Source organism: Lygodium microphyllum, chromosome 16, assembly GCF_053477565.2.
Source record: "Lygodium microphyllum isolate KBCC chromosome 16, Lygodium_microphyllum_v1.1.10, whole genome shotgun sequence".
Classification (NCBI taxonomy): Eukaryota; Viridiplantae; Streptophyta; class Polypodiopsida; order Schizaeales; family Lygodiaceae; genus Lygodium; species Lygodium microphyllum.
Window position 1 is genome coordinate 33,669,800 of NC_141150.1, and position 16,490 is coordinate 33,686,289.

The window sequence follows — 16,490 nt, forward strand, 5'->3', positions numbered from 1 at the left end:
TTTTCTATTGTTCTTTTTCTGCTGAAAAATGGAATGTCTTTCATAGAGGCATGTATCATTTTGACATGGCTTTAATATGGTGAATTATATCTTGTTTCTAGATAAACTATGAATTTATCCTTGGATGTCTATTGTAAATGCAAAATAAAAAAGTAAAGTACATTTGTTACATTGAGCAAGAAGTAGTGCTTATCCCAAGTAGTGGAACCACAAATCATATCTGTGTTACATGGTACAATTACTTGTTATGCACGTACTCTTGTATAATACAATCGTTTGTGAATTTTTTCCTTGATGTAAGTGCATGTTTTCTACCCCTAATAAGCTATTTATTAATATCATCTCTTTTTCTATCATGTACCTAGATACAAGGCGACCAACAACTCATGGCTTCAAAGACTTGCATGAAGGATTCTGGGCATAAATCTAGTGAGAAAGTGCTTTTGGGGTATGTTCGAGCTCGAGGGGATCACTATATATATATTCTCTATAGAATGTGCATTCATGGCCTATTTATAAATATCCTAATCTGTGAATTTTTCTTGATTAAAACACAACCCTTTTCTATTTAATTTGTAAGTAACCCCTTTATATGACACCCTTCTGTATGTAAAAAATGTATACAAATGGTGTTTTAAAAACCCCTTATTTTGAACTCACATTATATATACTTATATTCATGATCGACCCCCCCGAGTGTTCGAGTTGTAGCTAATTCCACATACGGTGCAATACGACAAGAGATGAAACAAGATGGGCTTATTTGTGGTTCATTTAAATTTATCATTGAAGATGAGGATGAAAGTAGTGGATGTTGCACACTAAAACCAATACAAGAAGAACGTTGGCATGTAGAAAATGTCAAATTTATCACTATAAGGAGGGACTCAATCATAGTAGATGAGATTGGGGGTGAGGTTCGGCCCACAAAGCGGATATGCAAGGACTTTAGTGATTCTGTAGAAGTTACATACTTTAAAGCAAGCAATAAAGCTATGCACAATCTAGTTGACAACCTAAAGCAAGCTATAAATAAGCTCAAGAGCACGTTGCTTTCAAAGTCTACACTTGAAAGTTGGCTAGCCCAATGTGAGAGTACTCGCAAGAATTTGAGGGAGCTCAATCCACCAAGAGATGATAATTTTGAGCTTACCATGGAACATCTAGATGGTGGACCCTTGGTTCGAGTATAGTGCCATGAATGTGGATCTCCTTATGGATCAGAAATAAGCAGGAGGCAATCCTCCTACTCATGCCTTTCCAATTTCATAAGAACCCATGTATTGGAGAATCAAGCACATCACAGAAGGTATCTAACAAACTGGGGGTTCAAGGTTGGAGTGATATCTAACTCAAAGGACATAGAAGAAAGCAATGAAAATGACATGATGATGATCTTAGCTTCTGTAGAGAAGATGAATATGTTCAATAGCACTCATGAAGGAAAGTCACTTTTTTTATAAAATTTGAGACCTTGAGTAAATCTTTTTTTTTAAAAATGTAGCAGTTGCTAGTTTAGGAAAGAATTGTAATCTAGTTTCGTTTAACAATCGTATGTGCAATCATTTTATATGTGATTCCTAATCCCTTTGGATATTAGCTTTGTGACTTTCAGCTTGAAATCATGCAGGATCTAATTTTGAGCTTGTTGAGGCAACCTTGCATGACCATAAAGACAAAGGAAGAGTAAGAGTTGTATGTAAGTATGATCAAAAGTGGCTGCACTTGTGTCCTCGAAGACCAAACTTGCAAACACTCCTTATAGAGCATGTAAAGTCAAAGTCTCACATCATGGTTGTATCCAAAACATCATCCACCAACCAAGTAGTTTCAACAAATGCTCGAGGAAGACCAAGAAATATTTTTGAGGTGGATCCACAACAAAAGTCATTGGGTGCCTTTCTCCAGTCAACCCAAAAAAGTGCAACACCGACAAATTGGGAAACACCTTCTACTTGTACACGTGACTCAAGAATTTCTCCTTCATGTGAGTTGAATTTTCTTTGTTGGGGATTATGGCAAAGAACTGTAACTTACAAAGGTTGTGATTCAGATATAAAATCTATGCTACATGACCTTAAAATAGGGAATGTGTGGTATCTAGAGCCATACACAAAAGTTACCTTATATGACTGGTCTATTGAAATCAAGGTTGATGGATGCTATAGGCATGTGAATTGTCTTCGTATTTTGTATGGTGGAAAACCCTTTGAAAATTTTACTTGTGAATATTGCAAAAAAATTCCCACTTGCGATGATTTTTGCATGAGAGTGTATAGAGAGAGGGCTGCTATTGAGAAGATAGGGGCTAGGAACATATGAGAAGGAAGATGATTAGATTATCTTAGTGGTGAAGAGCTAAAAAAAGTGACAATTGAGACCAAGAGACACTTGAAAGAGGCTAAGAGGGATCTATGGTGGTTGCGAGCAAGAGTTGTTGTGCTTTCTGTGAGAGGATTAGGTCCTTAAAAGAAGTAAACTTTGAATGCCTAAATAGGAAGGATGTGTGACACTTTTGTAATAACATAGTTGAGGCTCATCGACAAGGTAAATTTGGAGGTAAACCAGCCTTGTGGGACTTTTTTCAAGATGTAGCAAGGAATGTAGTGCAAGCCAAGCAAGCACAAAGATTCATTGAGTCTACAAAGACCATGTTTGAGCTCATTAAACATTGGGGTGGGCCACGCTTGCATGAATTTTTGAGTGCCAACCTTGGAGGGCCATCCATGTCTACTACAAAAAGGCAAGGAAAGAAAGCAATTCAGTTCATACCTGGAGAACATGAATACATCTTTGAGGCAATGGGTAAGATATATATATATATATGGATGCAAAAATAAAACATGGGGTGCCATCAATGGTTCCGATCATCATCGTTGAAGATGAAACAACCATCACACGTTGCATAAGGTAAGCCTGGATAGCTTTAAAATGTTGTGGCTTACACATTTCCTTACTTTCCATCCTATATAGAAGGTATACAATTGATAAAAATCTAAAGATGACTTCATTTTATGTAGGTGGAACGCAAAGGATGACACTCTTATTGGGTTCTGTGGAAGTAAGGGAGGACATCATCAATGCTATTGCAACGATACAATTGTTGTGGGAGAGGGATCACTAGGTTATGACAGGATAGTGGATGTCTTTCAAAACTGTGTGGTGGGGATCTATGCAAGACTTTTGATAGTAAACCCTCTCCATGAGAGTCTTCCACGACTAGCTTTGGTGGCACAAGCCACATGTAATCGATTTGATAGTGTTTTTGTTAGAAATCAATGGAGTCTTGTGGAACATTTGTGGGATGCAAAGCTAAGGGATACAATAGGCCCGATAATTGGGCATGCTTTAGATGGAGACAATAGACGGCGCAAGCTTATGCTTGAAGATTACCTTGGGAAGGACAAGGACCAGTTCTTTATTAATTGGTGTGGATGGAAATTAAAAGGGAGAATTGTGAAAGGACATGTGTATGGTTTACATGATCAAGACTTTATACACTGTGGAAAAAAGCTTGTTGGTCCACTTGATAGCCCTACTTGACAACTTGCAATTGGTAATGTTTGAATTACACTCAATCATGTTACAATGGTCTACACCTCATTTTCCATCGATCAACACAAGCTATGAGATGGAGATATACAAAGAGATGACCGCCAAAATTGGGCAGCTGCCCAAAGGATTGCAAGCAGATAAGTGCAACATTCTATGAGGCAATTACAGAGGAGAGAGAGAAGCATACAAGGAACTATGGCATATTTGCATATTGTGGTTGATTACATTGATATTTTCTTGTTGCCACATCTGAACTTGAGGGAGCGTGTGGTGATGGCAGCCAAGGTTAGTTTCTTCTTCAGGATTTGGAGGTTGTGGCTACATCAACATGGCACGTATAACTTGAAGACAAACTTCACAAGTAAGGAGACCTACACAGATACTCAACTTTCATGCCATTTTGTTGTGCTTCTCATAAAGATGTTTTGTGGACTTTTTTCGTATCTCAAGTGTCCATTACATCTCACTGGATCAGATACAGCTGAAATATATTTTAGTGAAATTGGAGGAATGGTGGGACAAGAAATAACCTTTGACTTCGAAGACCTTTTGCATAGTGTCGGTAGTTTGAATAAGATCGCCATGAACACCATATTGGGGAATCTGGGAATTTCCCATAAGTTTGGGACACGTGGTCAAATCTTTGGATTTGTCATAACTTGAACACTATAACTCAAAATCAAGCACTCTATAGCTCAATAGATTCCATTTTTTCAAACGCTTTCCAATGATAGGTCACATCATATGGTTTTGAGAAACTTATGGGAATGTTATCCGGGTGCCACCTTTTCAGTATTCAAAAAATGGGAATTGGGAGATTCCCAAACTCACTAATATTGTGTTCATTCATGAATGTAGTTCAAATGGGCTAATCTTCTCAAGTGCTCACAAGAAGCAAGAGAATATATGGAAGTGTTTGAATATACAAGAAAATATTTTAGAGGCAGATCTAGGTAACTATGAATGTGTGGCTTCAGATGAAATAATAGTCGATGCATTGAAAGAGGGCTTGCAACAAGCACAAATGTCGTGTCAGTCTCATTAGGATTGAAACCCAGCAAGGGAGATAACTTAAAGTGGTGGTCAGAGCCTTGGGAGGATAAAAATTCTATGTGGTCAAAGATAGACGATGAAATGGGGGAGGCTAATGAATATGATGACTTTGGACAACCAACTAGTGATGAAGAACAATTAGAGAATATGATGATGTCGTTGCTCTTAGTGATATTCAACATGAAATTGATGGGCTCTTAGATGAGGTTAATGGCTTAAGTATTGTTACAGAAAGTCAAAAGATCAACCCAACGGTGGAAGTTGATGGAAAGTATATCTTCAAGACTACATTGATCAGTCAATTGAATGGGAGTTTGACTTTGTCAAAGGATCGATTGAGAAGAGTGAGACAAGGTGTCTACTTTGACCCTAAACTAAAATCACAATCAATTTATTTGGGATAGGTTCTCATTGTGCAGTATATTTTGTATATGATAGACAAGATCAAGGAAGTGGTAAGCATCCAAAGAGAGATGGAAAAGCCACAAACTTGAATAAAATGGATGGGTCTCATAGCACGTATACCTTGGCAGGGTCCAGAAGATGAGAAAAAAAGTAGAAGGTAGATATGTGGATTGTAAACAAGGCTTTGATTTGACAGATCAACCTCAAGGCATAAAAGTTCAACTTGGTAGTACCAAAGGGTGAAAGGATCACGTATGTTCACATATGACTTGATAGACTTGAACATGATTTCCATATGGTCAATGATCGCATTGGCAAATCTAACATACAATCCATCAAATGAAAGATATCAACTAGATGAGAATGATTATAAGTTGTTTAATGACTTTCACAAGTGTGTTGAGTAATCACATGCGTGCTCAAAGTAAGTGATTTCAATTTGGAACAAGCTTTGTATTTTCTTTCTAAATAGTCTTGTTACACTTTTTATAGTCATTTTTCCTGTAGGAAATGGATCTTCAAGCTAGCACCTCACAAGGCTAGGACGTACTCTTTGCAGCTAAAGTATTGCTACCAAAGGGTTTTTTGAGAGCTCTTCGAAGTAGCCTTTTTTAAGGCAATAAAGAGTGTCTTTCTTGGATATGCACAAGACAAGAAACCCTACAAGTGTTACAATTAGTCTACTTAAGAGATGTTGATTAGCAAGGATGTAGTATTTGATGCAAGTATGGTGCTCCAAATTTTAGTGCTTTTTGATGCACCAGCTGGTGCGCAGATCGGACGCAGATAGCTCACGTGGTGAATTCCCGAAGGTCCCCAAGAACAAAGTACTCTACTTTTTAGCACAAAAACCCATGTAAAAGCAAGCACGACATGAGACAAGAGACAAATTGGGTTCAATCTCCCCCCATGCCTTGTGTGAGCGCTTCACAAAGCATGTATTTAATGTATATTTCCAATCTTTATGCTCAAAAATAGCCCAATTACAAAAATATGACAAGCTTTTAGCTTTTGAGTTTGCTTTCTACCAAAAATAAGAAAATAAAGCTAATGGACGGTGCCCATAGTGTCTGGCACGCCCAATCTCAATGTCCAAATAGAAATAACATATCCAGGCGCATAAGCGCATACAAAATAATAATAAATAATCGATGTCTCTATAGACATAACAAAATATAGGCGTGGCGCCTATCAAAATATAGTCCAAAGGTCGAAAACCCGCTAGACTCCAATGCTTTCCTCCGCACTGCTGCTATCTCTACACATCAACTGAAGCATTCACAATCGTTAGTAAAATAACACAATTAAACCGACAAAAGTGAATACCTAGCAGTCTTCAGCTACATAAATAAATCAACTGGTTAGAAATAAATCCTAACCTTAATTTATTACGAGTGCGCACTCTAAACTCATAAACGTTGATTAATTTAATATGCATTTTGCGGAATCACCCGCTATGGAATCACCCATGTACACACTAAATTAATGAAACGCCCGAAAAGGACAGGCGTCCCCATCAACTTCTCGCACAAAGAATCCTCTTTGCGTTTGAGCCCCGGTCATCTAAGTTTACGGAATCCACCGTAAAACCTCACGGAATCCACCGTGGAATATGCCTCCTGGCATCATACCCCCGGGGTGGGATAGCAATTGACCTCAATTGCTATTAGCTCAATGTGGAGCTAACAGAGTGGGGAAAGCATTTAGGTCTCTAGCGTGCATCCATTGTGCTTCCTCTACAGGATGGTTCTTAAATTTCACTAGATATCTAGAATACCTTCGGCCAGTTCTAGTGGTCATGTAGTCAGTATCTATTATGGCTTCTGGTTCAAGTATTTCAGTCTCTTCTTCTAATAAAGGTGGGTTTTCATAGATAGGGTGGATAGGTAATTGTCCTCTAAATGGTCTCAATAAACTAATATGAAATGTATTATGAATTTTCCAATGGGATGGCAGTTCTAACTTGAATGCATTGTCATTAATCTTATGAATGATTCTAAATGGTCCGTAGAATCTAGGAGCTAATTTGACAACTGGATGTCTATCTACACTTTGCAGTCTACGCTTTTCTATTCTAAGCCAAACATAATCATCAACTTTGAAATTCATGGCTTGTCTTTTCTTGTTGGCTTGTTTGGTATATGATTGTTGGGCTTTAGCAATCATATCCTTTACTTCATCAAAAATAGTGTTATGCATAACAGCAATATCATCGGCACTTTGTATTCTATTAGACAAAGATGCAACAGGGGTAGATAATCTATATCCATAAATAACTTCAAAAGGTGCTTTCTTTGTAGATGTGTGCGGTGTATTATTGTAAGCAAACTGTAATAAATGCAAATGAGTATCCCATGTCTGAGGTTTAGAGATAGTGTATGCACGTAAAAGATCTAGAATAGTGCTATTTGTGGCTTCTGTTTGTCCATTTGTTTCTGGATGAAATGCAGATGAGAAATCAATCTTTGTGCCTAGATTTGCAAACAGTGTAATCCAAAAATTATTACAAAATCTAGAATCTCTATCTGAAATAATCACTTTCGGCAATCCATGGTTAGTAAAAACAGTTTTCAAAAATAACTGTGCTGCTTGTGATGCTGTTAAAGTTTTCTTACATGCAATGAAATATGCTTGCTTACTAAATCTATCTACAATTGTCCAAATCATGTCATGGTTAGATTTAGTATTTGGTAAGCCAGTAATGAAATCCATAGATATATGTTCCCAAGGTTTAGATGGAATAGATAAAGGCATTAATAATCCGTACTGTTTACCATGATGTCTTTTTATTCTTTGACAAATCAGACATTCAAAAACAAAATTAGATACATCTGCATCCATATGCGGCCAATAAAAATCTTCAGTTAACATGCGTAATGTAGAAATGATACCTCTATGACCTTGATATGGGGGACAATGAATTTCATTCAAAACAAAAGATCGGAATGGAATAGTAACACACAGTCTCTTTTCAAAGAACATGAATCCATCATTATATGACAATGAATCAACAGGAATGAAATTATTTTGAACTAATTTTTGCCAATCAGAATGAAAAGTAATATCCTGGTGATATGTGTCTTTCATAGCAATCAAAGAATCAAAAGATATGATAGAAATGTTGTGAATTGCAGGTCTTCTACTCAATGCATCAGCAACTACATTTTCTTTTCCAGGTTGGTATTGAATGATAGGATGGAAACTTTGAATGAATGAAGCCCATTTGATATGACGGTCACAGATTTGGGGTTGGCTAAGTAGATGTCTAATGCTTTGCTGGTCGGTCTTTATCATGAATTCTGAACCCATTAAATAATGCTTCCATTGTCTTAATGCTTGAACAACTGCTAAGAGTTCCTTGTCATAAGTGGAATATTTGAGCTCAGAGGGTTTCAGCTTAGAACTAGAATATGCTATTGGATGGTTGTGTTGCATTAGCACGGCTCCTATTCCTGATCCGCTAGCATCAGCCACAACTAGAAAGAATGGTCTGTTAAAGTCAGGCAATTGTAGAACAGGGGCATTGGTCAATGCACGTTTAAGTAAATCAAAGGATTTCTGCTGGTTTTCAGTCCATTGATAAACAATGCCTTTCTTAAGAAGTTTGGTCAGTGGTAAAGCAAGTAATGAGAAATTACACAAACTTCCTATAGAATATAGCAAGACCAAGGAATGAGCGTAGTTCATGTACATTTTTAGGAATAGGCCAATGTAATATTGCATCAATTTTCTTAGGATCAACTTTAATTCCTTCTTTTGATACAATATGACCTAGATATTCTATTTCTGTCTTAAAGAATTCACTCTTGTCAGGATTTGCAAACAATTGATTTTCTTTCAGTAATTGAAAAACTAATGATAAATGCTCATAATGCTCTTTTTCACTTTGACTGAACACTAAAATATCATCAAAGAAAACAATCACACAATATTGATATTTTAGAAAAATGCGGTTCATCATTCTACTGAAAGTAGCAGGTGCATTAGTTAATCCAAATGGCATAACTAAGAATTCATAATGGCCAAACTGTGTCCTGAATGCAGTCTTAAATATGTCGGATCTATCTAACCTCACCTGATGATATCCAGATTTAAGGTCAATTTTACTAAATATAGAAGATCCTTGCAGTTTGTCCATAAGGTCGTCAACTCTAGGTATAGGATACCTATTCTTTACAGTGATCTTGTTTAATGCTCGGTAGTCAATACACATCCGATAAGTATTATTCTTTTTCTTGACTAGGAGCACAGGTGCACCGAATGGGGAACTGCTAGGGCGAATTAAACCTCTATTTAGTAATTCTTCTACTTGACTCTGGATTTCTTTTTGCTCTATTTGATTGTGCCTATATGGGGCTTTGCAAGGTGGTGGTGTGCCAGGTATTAGGTCAATCTTATGGTCTTCTGGACGTGATGGAGGTAAACCTGGTGGTAGGTCTTCTGCAAAACAATCCTTAAAATATGCAAGAAATTCCTTATGCCTAGGGTGCATATGAGTTTCTTTTGCGTGCAATTCATTCACCCAAATGAGATATGATTTAATGTTCTTGCGTAGTGCACGTTTTGCTTGAGTATGCGAAAGCAGTGGAAACATATGAGATGCATGCATACCAAATAATGTAATAGATTTTCCTTGAAAATTAATATTCATTGTGTGTGTGGAATAATCTATATTGGGATTATGTTGGTGTCTCCATGGCATTCCTAGAATAATGTCGCTAGACTGTAATGGGACAACTAAAAAATTTCTTCTTTCAATATATGGACCAATTTGAATTTCTAAATCTTGAACTTCTTGTGTGCCATTGTACCTAGTGCCTAAAAATGCAGCTTTTATGCGATAGTGCGTAGGTACTGTATGCAATTTCAATTCTTTTACCAATTTTGCTGAAATAAAGTCATGGGTACTACCGTCATCATGCAATATAATTCTTTATTTTCCATGCACCATACATTTCATAGTCAACAATGAATGTGAAGTAGGCATACCTGGTAGAGTGTCGGAAGTAGTAGTAGGATCATCTTCTTCTTCAGTGAAATCCGGCATATCCTCATGCTCTTCTTCGTCCATGGCTCCAAGGTAGTTGATATGTGCTGATGGCTTCTTGAATATACTGCGAGATGCCCTAGCTGGTGACACTTGTAGCATACGATGGGCTTGGCTTTGGTCACATTATTTGCAATGGCTGGGAGTCTGGGTATATTTGGATTTGCTTGTTGGATAGGCTTAGGATTTGGATTGACAGTGAATGGTAATGCAGGTGGTTTAGGCCAATTCTTGCGGAAAGATGGTGATGAGAAACGACCTGGATTAAACCTTCTGAAATTTGAATTGAATTGTATAGATCCATAATTACCGTTTGCTTGAAATGGCTGTGGTCGTCGATCTCTTCCACGTAACTTATCTTCAGTGTCGTGGGCTAAGGAGATGGCGTCTTCAAGGGTAGCAGGCTTAAACATATTCACCTCAGCGTAGTAATGTCCAAGAAGTCCAGACATGTACTTCCGCTTATGTGTCGTCTCTGGTACGTCTTCAAGCATGCGTAGCTGTAGGAGTGCATTCCAAAAATGCTCTGTATACTGTGGAATAGGCTCACGATCGCGTTGTTGAAGTAAATCCCATTGCTTGATAGCCTTCTCATGAAATTGCGGTGGTAAGAAATTTTGCATGAACTTCTTCTTGAAATCTTCCCATGTAGCAGGACATTCTATACTCTTGCGTACTACAGTCCACCAAAGTGATGCTCTATCTATCAGATGATTAGTAACACACTTGATTTTATCTTTCTCAGGATAAGTTTCCTCATGGAAATAGTCATCAAATTGGCTAATGAATGATAAAACAGTCTTTCCTTCTCTTATGCCATTGAAAGTGCGAAACTTGAAACTTCGTTTACTTAACTTGGATTCCTTGCGGATGGTTTGTGCTTCAAGAGTGGCGTCGATGGTACGGCGAATCAGATCTTCAGCTTGAGGTTCTTCTTTATCAGTGGACGCTCCTTGTAGCTTTGTCAATTGCGCTTGCAAGGCTTGCCTAGCTCTTCGCTCTTCGTCCAATTGCAGCATGATAAGATCCAGCTTTTGTTCCATGGTAGGCTCGGGTAGGTCGTCTTCAGCCATAGGATCATCCATATGTGGGGTAGTCATCCTGTAAAACTCAACAAACCTTTCTCACTCAAAATCAGTTAGCGGGATAAGCGTAGCTCAAATTTGGGGTTACAAGGCTATGTATTTTTGGGTATTTTCTTCTTCAATTTTCAGAAATTCTGAAATATTTCTATCTCCGTTTGCTGAAAGTACTTCAACGAACTTGTAGATAGATAAAACAGCTTGCTGCGAACAACTTTCCAGTTCAGAGTTTTTGCATACGAACAAGTCTTCTAGGAGTTTTAAGCACTAGTCTGTTCTGATTTAGTCTGACTTGCAGAGTTGCAGACTTAGCAGACTTGCAGGGTTGTTGACTTGCTGAACTTAGCCGATTTGCAGGACTTGCAGAACTTGATTCCAAGTGACTTACTGAACTTGACTTCTGTAGTGCGAGACTCGGAGTATTTTGACTTCTCTGCCCTGTAGAACTTGCAGAGTATAGTGTGTCTTAAGCTTTGACTTAAGATTAAGAGAGTTTTAAGAGGGCTTAATGGTGGAAGAGGCCGCCGTTTCTGATCGTGAGGGGGGGGTCCGTTTTTTCCGCCGGAATTTTCGGGCGCCTCCTCTTGTAGGTCGATTTGAAGATTAGAAGCTTTATAAGCTTCTTAAGCTTTGTCTTAAGCCTTTTTTTTAATGAAAGAATGAGAAAATTAGGCAAGCTTATCTGTAACTCCACGACTTCATGAAGGAAGTGTTTGAGTGGTCCTCCGCCGACAGAGATTGGTCCTTCGCGATCTGATAGTGGAAATAGGGGTTCTTGATCGCCAGAAGTCTACCTGTATCGACGGTTCGCGACGAGATTGACTGTAGAGGCCGTTTGTTCCTGGAGCTCCGCCTTCGCCCGAGATTGGTAGCGATTGGAAGCCCTTGATCTCTGCTCCGCTCTGATACCACTGGTGTGCAGATCGGACGCAGATAGCTCACGTGGTGAATTCCCGAAGGTCCCCAAGAACAAAGTACTCTACTTTTTAGCACAAAAACCCATGTAAAAGCAAGCACGACATGAGACAAGAGAAAAATTGGGTTCAATCTCCCCCCATGCCTTGTGTGAGCGCTTCACAAAGCATGTATTTAATGTATATTTCCAATCTTTATGCTCAAAAATAGCCCAATTACAAAAATATGACAAGCTTTTAGCTTTTGAGTTTGCTTTCTACCAAAAATAAGAAAATAAAGCTAATGGACGGTGCCCATAGTGTCTGGCATGCCCAATCTCAATGTCCAAATAGAAATAACATATCCAAGCGCATAAGCGCATACAAAATAATAATAAATAATCGATGTCTCTATAGACATAACAAAATATAGGCGTGGCGCCTATCAAAATATAGTCCAAAGGTCGAAAACCCGCTAGACTCCAATGCTTTCCTCCGCACTGCTGCTATCTCTACACATCAACTGAAACATTCACAATCGTTAGTAAAATAACACAATTAAACCGACAAAAGTGAATACCTAGCAGTCTTCAGCTACATAAATAAATCAACTGGTTAGAAATAAATCCTAACCTTAATTTATTACGAGTGCGCACTCTAAACTCATAAACGTTGATTAATTTAATATGCATTTTGCGGAATCACCCGCTATGGAATCACCCATGTACACACTAAATTAATGAAACGCCCGAAAAGGACAGGCGTCCCCATCAACTTCTCGCACAAAGAATCCTCTTTGCGTTTGAGCCCCGGTCATCTAAGTTTACGGAATCCACCGTAAAACCTCACGGAATCCACCGTGGAATATGCCTCCTGGCATCACCAGCCATGCTGAATATTACCCTTCTGCTAGCACTATAGTGAGTGGACCTATAGGTGGTGGTTCATCTACTATTAGTCCTTGGACAAGACGACTACACAATTATGATTCTACATTCACTAACACGGATATGTCAGTGAGGGGGAGATTGGATAAAGACAAAAAAAAGTTTGAGGATGTTACTAGCCTGCTTACATATGGATATGAATCACCTGGTAGGGACAATCTGGACATTGAATTGGGTTGGTCAATCTACTTGATGGCAAAGTGCCTGTTGACTATAAATGGGTCTAAAAAGTGAACTACAAGGCAAATGGCTCATTGGAAAGGTATGAAGCCTAGCTAGTTGCAAAGTAATATGCACAACAACTTGGACTATGAGAAGACCTTCAGTTCACTTGCAAAGATGGAAACTATGAGAACCGTTATTGCAACTTTAGCAGCTTCTAAGGGATGGAAGCTCTGGCAAATGGATATGAAGAATGCTTTTCTAAATGGTGACTTGATTGAGGAGGTATGTATGGAATAGCTTGAGTGCCTAATTACCTGAAGCATGTATCTAGGCTAAAAAAGGCCCTCTATGGGCTAAAACAAGCACCAAGAGCATGGATGCTCACATCAATAAGTATGTACAACATTTTTTTTTTTAGATAGGTCATGCAGACGTTTGTTTACAAAGAAGACAGAGAATGGCTATGTTTTCTTGGTGATTTATGTGGATGATCTAATCATTACTAGAGATGATGATCATGGGATTATTGAATCGAAAGAAATGTTGCAAGTTGAATTCAAGGTGAAGGATCTTAGAGAGCTTAAATATTTCTTTCGGATCAAGGTTGTATATACGCCTCATGGTATATGGATGCTACAAAAACATTATGCTCATGATATGTTGCTGAAATATGGGATGATCGAATGTAAACCTATGGAGACATCATTGGATCAAAACGTCAAACTAGTAGTAGATGTTGGAAGTGAACAAGAGAATGTCATTATGTATAGATAGATGGTGGGCAACTTTATCTATCTCACATTGCTCGTCTTGATCTACAAAATGTCGCTATGTATAGAATGATGGTGGGCAACTTTATCTATCTCACATTGCTCATCCTAATCTACATTATGCAGTGGGGTTGATCTGCTAGTTCATGCAAAAGACTTGTGAGCCACATTTAGATGTTGTTAGGAGAGAATCATGTGGTACGTGAAGGATACTATGGATTATGGACTATTCTGTAAGCATGAGAAAACACTTGACTTGATAGGGTATATAGATGCCAATTGGGATGATTGTGCCTATGATAGAAGGTCAATCACCCAGTGGTTATGTTTTTAGCCTAGGTAGCAGTATGATCAGCTTGAGTAGTAAGAAGTAGCTGGCTTTGTCTAGAATAGAGGCAAAATATAGGGATGCAGCCTTAGTGTCATGCAAAGTAGTTTGGATTGTGAAATCGCTACATGATTTGGGTGTCCAATTGGGCAATAAGGTCACATTGCATTGTGAAAATCTTAGTGTGATGTTGGCTCTAGCAAATGTGTCTATCATGTTAGATCCAAACACATAGAGGTTCATTACCATTTCATTAGGGACATGGTACTTGTTGGAAAAATTGATCTACTTTATGTGAAGAGAGAAGATCAGGTGTAACAGACACTTTTACCAAATCACTTGGTAGAGATAAGTTTTTCCACTTCAAGAAATTACTGGAGTACAACAATTAGGTTAAGCTTGAGGGGGATGTTGAGATTCAAGCTCATCTATGTCATCATCATCAACACTAGAGAGCTATAGCTTAGCTAGACTAGACATATGTGTGCCTTAAATAAGTGAGATAAGTTAACCCTAGTTAGTCAATCATGGTCAGTTGCTAGACCTATCTTTTATGTTATTGTTGTAGACTAAGTGTGTAGTACATTAATGAATAATGGGAACATGAGAGTACACTAATCTCTTGCAGCTCCTTGTCTTTTTCTATCTTTCCCCTCCTCTCTTTTGGCAATGAGAGGCAATGTCAAGTCTTCAAGATCATATATGAAGCAAGTGGATACCACTACCATCATGTATTTATTAGCATGTCAAGAAAAGGCAAATAGAATCTTATGGATTGGGAAACATGGGGACAATTAAAAAATGACAAACAAAATTTCAAATTGCTAAAATGAAATGAAAGTGAGTAATGAAGAGGTGTGAAGTGTGCAATTATTTAATCTAACACATAGCAAAAACATTGCAGAAAGACATACTACTGCTAAAAAACGAATACATCACATAGTCAAGGATTGCAAACCTATAAATTTGAACCATAAATAAAAAAGAATAGAAGAAAAAAGGAAAAAATATGAAGAACACGACAAGAATGATCTCTAATTTTCTCTACAAAAGTCCACATACTTAGCCCCCACACAACATCACATTGTGCTCTCAAGAGATACATCTTACAACTTACATGTCCTATGAATATTAAAGACAAATGTACACCTACAATGCATAGACTAAGGTTAATAGTATAGTCCATTTAGGCCTCAACACTTGGCACAACTTAGTGAATTGGCTTTGTGGAAGCCAAGACCTAAACTCACTAATTCCTTTGACTCTTTATTATGCAAAACTAAGGATAGAGGAATTGACTAGATCCCATCTAGAGCCTTGCACTCTAGAATGAGCCACACTGAGTAGCCACAAGTAGAGCATAGATGCAGTACTAGGAATACTTGCAACCCTATTTTCTATCTCCCTGGCCAAAATACTACTAAATAAAAAGGGAAACTAACATGCCATGCATGTTACTACTATAAGTTTGGTAGCATATGTGATTGAATCAATCATGGATAAATAAAGGTAAGTTTGTATGAAAATAGTATCCAAGAAGCATTAGAACATCTCAAAATCAACATTGCTAATCATTTGCACCTTTTTCTTCCCTAAGTTTTACTGTTATTAATTTCTTGAAACCTATAGTTCCTAATTCTTGTCCATCTTTTAATTATTTGGCACTTTTCTCACTCCATCAACAACATCAAAAATTTGAATTGTATGCATACCCACTATGTTATTCATCACTTTCTTCTCAACAACCATTTGTATCATGTAATTGTGAGCTACTCTCTTTTCCTTCTTAGCCAAACACAATTGATTATTATACAAAAGATCCCTTCAAACCTCATGGAAACCCATCACACACAATAACATCCATAAAACATTGTGGAGAATAAATACATAGAATCATGATTGAATAAGTGTATTGTTGCTCTAAGTATAAACAATAGGAACATTGATGAAAAAATATATAAATATTTCTCGAACAACTACATCATAAGAAATGTATGGCAATGCACCACACAATCTAGATCTTGAACAAGATATTTCATCACCAAAGAAATATGCAAGACAATCCAAAAGAACCTACAAAAGAAAATAAAACATCATTACATCTATATTTGTATCATAGTCTTCCATAGCTTCAATCTACATCATATCATCTACAAAGTCTTTTGCAACATCAATCTAAACTAATGCTACACATATAAGTTTTTCTTGTAGGTTGCCTTGAGCAAGAAGCAACTTAATACTAAGT